The 5359-nt window shown below is 40.5% G+C and overlaps 1 pseudogene; it reads left to right on the top strand.

Annotated features, from left to right (window-relative positions):
* The first annotated feature begins 208 nt into the window (after window positions 1-208).
* Window positions 209-587, top strand: LOC119043259 (60S ribosomal protein L34-like; annotated as a pseudogene).
* Window positions 588-5359: the final 4772 nt, after the last annotated feature.

Below are 5359 nucleotides of genomic sequence, written 5' to 3' on the forward strand. Positions count from 1 at the left end.
CTGAGAATCAAAGAATTGAGGTTTGATTCCCAGTCAGGGCACATGCCTGGGTTGCAGGCCATTTCCCAGCAGGGGATGCACGAGAGGCAACCATACATTGATATTTCTCTCCCTCTCTCCTTCCTTTCCCCTTTAAGAGATAAATAAATAAACTCTTTAAAAAAACAGAATTAGGCTCTTCTGGGAACATTGTCCTCAGGTTTTCACAATGGCCCAGCATTTGACATACCGTCGGAGGCTGTCCTACAATACAGCCTCCAACAAAACGAGGCTGTCCCGAACCCCTGGCAATAGAATTGTTTACCTTTGTACCAAAAAGGTTGGGAAAGTACCAAAATCTGCATGTGGCCCAGGCAGACTTCGTGGAGTTCGTGCTGTGAGACCTAAAGTTCTCATGAGGTTGTCCAAAACAAAAAAACATGTCAGCAGAGCCTATGGTGGATCCATGTGTGCTTAATGTGTCTGTGACAGGATCAAGCGTGCTTTCCTTATTGAGGAGCAGAAAATTGTTGTGAAAGTATTGAAGGCACAAGCACAGAGTCAGAAAGCTAAATAAAAAAATGAAGCTTTTTTGAGTAATAAAAATAATTAAAAGGCAAAAAAAAAAACAAAACAGAATTAGTATCACAATCCTTGATCTTACTCCTTTGTGGCTCTGTTAACTATTCTGAAGTTTTGGGCATTGGGGTCCCCCTGCTGGCCACATCCTTTAGGTTGGCCTCAGATGACAAGTGACATGGGCAGGAAATTTGTACGGGGGAACCCAAAAATCCCAGGATGTATTTATAAGAAATAGTGTATTTATTCTTACATGTTTAAATTTCAGTTCCCTTCAAACTACTCTTCATTTGATGTAATATACATAAAAAACTTTTTTCATTGCTCAAAACAGTTTTGAATTCTTCAGTTTTGATGCTTTTTGGTGCTTCTGCTGTTTTTTGTTTCAGTTCTTCCACATTAGCAAAACATTTTGCTTTGAAGACTTTTTGAAAATATATATTTTGTTGATTATGCTGTTATAGTTGTTCCATTTTTCCCCTTTATTCCCCTACACCCTGCACCTCCCTCCACCAGCACTCCTCCCTCCCCCGCTGCCCCCACCTTTACTTCATGTCCATAGGTCATACATATAACAGTTCTTTGGCTTCTACAGTTCCTATACCAGAGGTGGCAAACACAAGGCCCGCAGGCCAAATCTGGCCCTCCACCTTGTTTTATCCAGCCCTCCACCTTGTTTTTACCTGTCGGCAATGTCAAGCTCCTTGCCCTTAGTTAAGAAGTAGTCACATTTATACAGTCTTAAAATTACATTTGACCCTTTGAAGGCAACCTTGAGGCTGTTTGTGGCCCCTGGTATAAATGAATTTGACACCCCTGTCCTATACTATTCTTAACCTCCCCCTGTCTATTTTGTACCTACCATTTATGCTTCTTATTCCCTCTACTTTTCCCCCATTCTCACCCCTCCCCCTCCCTGCTGATAACCCCCCTTCAAATGATCTCCATTTCTGTGATTCTGTTCCTCTTCTAGTCGTTTGCTTAGTTTTGGGGGGGGTTTAGGTTCGATTGTTAATAGTTGTGAGTTTATTGTCATTTTATTGTTCATAGTTTATCATCTTCTTTTTCTTAGACAAGTTTCTTTAACATTTTATATAATAAGGGCTTGGAGATGATGAACTCCTTTAACTTGACCTTACCTGAGAAGCGCTTTATTTTCCCTTCCATTCTAAATGAAAGCTTTGCCGGATAGAGTCATCTTTGATGTAGGTCCTTGTCTTTCATGACTTGGAATACTTCTTTCCAGCCCTTTCTTGACTGTAAAGTCTCTTTGAGAAATCAGCTGATAGTCTAATGGGAACTCATTTGCAGGTAACTGTCTCCTTTTCTTTTGCTGCTTTTAAGATTCCCTCCTTATCTTTAATCTTGGGTAATATAATGATGATGTGCGTTGGTGTGTTCTTCCTTGGGTGCAAATTCTTTGGGACTCTCTGAGCTTCCTGGACTTCCTGGAAGTCTATTTCCTTTGCCAGATTGGGGAAGTTCTCCTTTGTTATGTTTTTTAAAAAGTTATCAATTTCTTGTTTTTCCTTTTTTCCTTCTGGCACCCCTATGATTCAGATATTGGAACATTTAAAGTTGTCCCAGAGGTTCCTAAGCCTCTCTTTATTTTTTGGAATTCTTGTTTCTTCATTCTGCTCTGATTGAATATTTATTTCTTCCTTCTGCTCCAAATCGTTGCCTTGAGTCCCAGTTTCCTTCCCATCACTGTCGGTTCCCTATATATTTTTCTTTATTTCACTTTGCACAGCAATCACTTTTTCCTCTATTTTGTGACCATACTCAACCAATTCTGTGAGCATCCTGATTACCAGTGTTTTGAATTGTGTATCTGATAGGTTGGCTATCTCTTCATCACTTAATTGTATTTTTTTTTCTGGAGCTTTGGTCTGTTCTTTCATTTGGACCATTATTTTTGTCTTGGCATGCCTGTTATATAGTAAGGGATGGAGTCTTAGGTATTTGCAGGGCGTGGCAACCCACATCTCTGCATTGTGATGCTGTATGTGGGGGAGGGGGTCCAAGAAGAAATGGTGCCACTTGCTCAGCTCTTGGCAGCTTTCAGTTACTGCCTCTGCTACACCAAATTGGGGCCCTTCTGGTGCTGATTCCTGGGTGGGTGGGCTTGTGTTTGTTCTAGGTCCCTGTGGGAGTCTCCAGTGAACTCTCCTGTGATGCGGGGAGTTTCTCCCACTTCTGCAACACCCACAGGTTTTTCAGTGAGAGGTTTTGAGGCTTTACTTCCCCACACTGGAACCCTGGATTGTGCAGTCTGTCTGGCTCCCCAGTTTTTCCTCCTGGTTTATCTGCATGCAAATATGGGACTGCCGGTCTGCCTGCCACCACCTTGCAGGGAGTCCCCTCCACCCTGGCTGCCTGTCTCTGCCCCTCCTACTGGTCTGGATGAATGTTTCTTCTTTAACTCCTTGGTTGTTGGACTTCTATATAGTTTGGTTTTCTGGCTATTCTGGTTGTTTTTCGTTTTTCAATTTGGTGTTGCCCTTCTTTTGGTTGTGCAAGGAGGCACAGTGTATCTACCTAAGCCTCCATCTTGGGCGGAAGTTCCTTTGAGGACTTTTTTCATCCAGAAAAACAAAAAAAGTCACTGGGGGTGCGATTGGGTGAATAGCAAGGGTGGGGTGAGGGGGTCATGCCGTTTTTGGTCAAAAACTGCTGAAGAGTCAGTGTGGTGTGGGCAGGTGCACTCTTAAACCACCCATCATAAAATGCACAAATGCATTGAAAATCTTGGAAAAAATTCACTGAAGCCAAATGCAGCCTCTCACAATGCCAGGTGGTGCACTGATACAGAGGGGTTCCTAGAACACTCACACAGCGGGGGGAAGCCTGTACTACAAGGGGCCCGTCGTCCTGAAGATAATTCCATTTTTGGGAGGGTCCCTTTTTGTAGTCCTTTTTTTTCAGACCCCTCTGAAGCAACCAACCTCAAGAAAGCTTATAATCTTGTTAAGTACTCTGCAGTTGAATCCATGCCTTGCTTTCTCCCACCTCCATATAGTCTTACTTATATTCCCTCCTTAAATACAAATGAGTCATTCTCCAGAACACTTGAAATGTTGCTTCCCTGCAATTGTCCTAATTTGGCTCAAATAAACTTGTATAAAGATTATCTACAAGTTTGAATGTTTCTTAAATTGACACAATCATAGGTATTTCTCATGAAAAAGTAAAACCTGTTCAGCCCTGGCCAGTATGGCTCAGGTGGCTGGAGCATCATCCTGCTTCAATTCTCAGTCAAGGCACATACCTAGGGTGTGGGTTCAGTCCCCAGTCAGGGGGCATAGGAGGGGCAACTGGTCGATGTTTCTCTCTCACATCAATGTTTCTCTCCCTCCCTTCCCCTCTTTCTAAAGTTAATAAGTATGTATTCTGGTGAAGATTTTAAAAAACAAAGTTTCCCCCTTAAAAAAAAAATCTGTCTACACACAGACTCGAACATGAATGTTTATACCAGCTTTTACTGAAATAGCTCCAAACCAGAAGGAACTCACTGTCCATTGATAGGGTCATGAACAAACAAATTGTGGTACATCTATGCAGTAGACTACTACGCACAAAAAACAACAACAAAAAAGCCATAACCACTCATACATTTTAAACATGGGTAAATCTGAAAATCGTTATGTTGAGTGGAAGATGCCAGAGACAAATGTGTGATTCCATTTACATATAAAACCAACCTACTGTGATAAAAAGCAAATCAGGAATATCCTAAAGGTAGGAATGGAGGGAGGGATGGGCTGTAAATGAGCACTAAAAATATTTCCAGGATCATGAAAATCTTCTCTTGGTTGTACTGAAGATTTCACAGGAGTATACACTGTCAAAACTAAATTGTCACTTTAAATTAAATGTCTAGAACAAGGCATTTCTAAAAGTTACAAACCCCAAGATGTGACTTGTAAATGTATTGCTGATAAAAATAACATATTTTCCAGAAGTGTTCCCCAAATATAAAACAGTAAATAAATTATATCAATAAAAATGCATACCAGTGAATAATAATTATAAAAAAATTATCTGCTGAACTGATTATCTCACTATGAGAAACAAGGTTTGTAAAGTGTGTTTGTGAGACCCCAGGGGGTCATGGAGATGATAAACGGGCAGGCAAGGGTCCCAGTTCAGCAGCCAGCACTCTATTACTTCCGCATTGGGGTAATCTTTGAGACTGCACCTGATACAAGGGTTCCACTGATAATTAAAAAGAGCAATAGTTTACCTGGCTGGTGTAACTTAGTAGATTGAGTGTGGGCCTGTGAACCACACGATCGCAGTTCGATTCCCAGTCAGGGTACTTGCCTAGGTTGCAGGCCAGTTCCCAGCAGGGGACTCATGAGAGGCAACCATACATTGATATTTCTCTCCTTCTCTCCTTCCCTTCCTCTCTAAAGATAAATAAATAAAATATCTTTTAAAAAGCACGTTTCTCACTTGAAACCCATATAACTAAAAAAAAAGAGCAATAGTTTAAAAACAATGGCAAAGGTAGGAAGAACTCATGAAGAAATTTGCTGCGTTTGGTGGGCACAAGCATTCTGTTGATCAAAAGCATACACTCTAGCTGTAATAACCACGTTTCAGTTTTTCCAGAATAGTTTCAATTTAAAGTATTTATTTATAAATGAATTTATGTTTAATCATGTGTTGCAACTAAGAGTTGAAAAAATCAACTTAAATTGAAATAGGGGTAATTTTCTGGCTTTTCTATAGCTTATATAAAATATTAGCAATATAATAATATTAATAATAACAAATATTAACAACATAGCTAAGAGTT

The sequence above is a fragment of the Artibeus jamaicensis genome, unplaced genomic scaffold (genome assembly GCF_021234435.1).
Source record: "Artibeus jamaicensis isolate MK-2021 breed Jamaican fruit bat unplaced genomic scaffold, CSHL_Jam_final contig_793, whole genome shotgun sequence".
NCBI lineage: Eukaryota > Metazoa > Chordata > Mammalia > Chiroptera > Phyllostomidae > Artibeus > Artibeus jamaicensis.